This window comes from Podarcis vaucheri (assembly GCF_965113315.1).
Source record: "Podarcis vaucheri genome assembly, chromosome: 7".
Lineage (NCBI taxonomy): Eukaryota > Metazoa > Chordata > Lepidosauria > Squamata > Lacertidae > Podarcis > Podarcis vaucheri.
Window position 1 is genome coordinate 60,482,046 of NC_138765.1, and position 2,006 is coordinate 60,484,051.

At 48.4% G+C, this 2,006-nt stretch overlaps 1 long non-coding RNA gene across 1 annotated transcript in view; it reads right to left on the reverse strand.

Moving 5' to 3' along the window:
• Window positions 1–1,937, reverse strand: part of LOC309537871 — a 95,057-nt gene extending 93,120 nt beyond the window's left edge. Inside the window, exon 1 of the long non-coding RNA XR_014222020.1 lies at window positions 1,375–1,937. This is a non-coding gene — a long non-coding RNA (uncharacterized lncRNA). The remainder of the gene's footprint in view (window positions 1–1,374) is intronic.
• Between the last annotated feature and the right edge of the window lie 69 nt (window positions 1,938–2,006).

The following is a 2,006-nucleotide window of genomic DNA, read 5'->3' on the forward strand; positions in this document are numbered from 1 at the left end:
GGAACATAGGAAACTGCCTTACACTGAATAAAACCCATTGGAAGTCCAAAGGTTTTCCACCTCTGCTTTAAGCAGATATGGGGTCTCCCACCTACCCTACTAGCTTGGAACATTTTATGTGGAGTTGCCAGAGATTGAGCCTAGGGCATAGGAGCCAATTTCTATGGGCCGCGGGGGCTTCGCTTCCCCCAATAAAACATTGCATTGCCATTCAAATGGTCGGCATGCACCATGTCATGTGACTGAATATGCAGGGCAGCCCCCCCCCCAATATTTTATTCAAGTTGGCACTGCTGGCCTTGAGTCTTCTGCATGCAGACTATGTGTACTACCCCTGAGACATCGGCCTTTTTCTTCTGGGTATGCGCCAAGGCAGTCAGTATGATAGTTACCAAAATTCTGGGGCAATGTGGTATGATTAATATTAATAAAATTTCTATGCCGCCCTTCACCCGAAGATCATAGAGTGGTTTACAATATAAAATTACATGACATACTAACAAACAAACAAAAATAACCTGTTCCCCACAGTTTAAAAGGACATAGATTGCTTAGTTAGCCAAAGGCCTGGGAGAAGAGGAATGCTTTTGCCAGGTGCCTAAAGATATGTAACGAAGGCACACAGGTGAGCAAGGATGAATGGGCTTAAAGGGGCGTGGGATGCAGAAAGTTCATGAAAAGTAAACTGTACACTAGGTTCAATTTATAAAAGTATTTATGAGTTGCCTATTGGCTCAAAAAAGAGCTTGTGGGGCTGGCGGGGGGGGGAGAAGCAGGTCGGGGAATAGCGGGGTGGCGCCTCCCCACTGTCCCCAGCTTTTGGGTGCAGGCTGCTGCCCACAAGCCTTGCGAGCCCGCGGGACATCCCGCCGGGCTTGCAAGACTTGCGGATAGCTTCCTGAAGCCTGGAGAGCGAGAGGGGTCGGTGCGCACTGACCCCTCTCGCTCTCCAGGCTTCAGCGAGAGCCTGCATTCGCCCCATAGGATGCACCCAGATTTCCCCTTCATTTTTGGAGGGGAAAAAGTGCGTCCTATAGGGCGAAAAATACGGTAAATAAATGAAAACACGAATGCACCATATAAATCGCCTGCTGTGTGTCCCCACACCCCCTTTTGGAAACCCTAGAGCTTAACTCCTATCCCCAAATCAAGCTTCCTCTCAGTTGCAGTCTGATATGATCATAACCTAGCATTCAGAAAACAAGATTTTAATATATCATTAAAGAACCTCCTTGAAATATGGCAACCCTACAAATTAAAGCTCTTATCAATATGGATAGGCACATATCCATGCAAGATAACTGATTATATATAATTTTATATGTTATATAAATATAATTTTAGCCATCTCTCTTATATATAATTGAGTCTCACCTTTGAACAGGGAAGCGGGGAAGAACAAGGCTCAACCGGCGACTGCGCCGCTGTAGTGGCGCGCTGGAGCCGCCAGGGGACACCATTCATCTTACAAGGCACCTTACTAGTGCCGCTCTCTGCCCTAGTCTCTTCCTTGTGCTTTTTTCTTCCTCCTCTCCCCCCTCCCCTTCGATTCGGGCCTATGAGATAGAGTTATAGAAGGGCACACAACTTCAGCTTCCGAGTTCTGTTACCTTTTTTCCCTTTGGCTTTATCTGAACTGTTATATGTCACGTTGTCAAAGCACAACTGGTCTCTGTGAATACTTTGAGCAGACCCACTGAAATTAATGAACTAACTCGTGCCCGTTAACTTCAGCGGATCTACTGTGAGTAGGACGAGAGCTGGTTACTGCGCGGGGGAGGTGGGGTGGCGGATAAAGGGAAGAGCGAGGCAGGGACACGCGGCTTTTTAAACGGAGCTCCGCCCAAGCCCTCGTTTTATCCGTTCGCTTCCTATCTCTTCCTCCGCAGGGGTCGGGATGCAGGGAGAAGAGAGACGGCTGCCAACGCGAGCGCGGAAGCTGCTCACCCGGGCAAGGCGTTAGGCCGCTCTTCCATTTATTTCTATATCTGTGCTCCCCTCTCCCT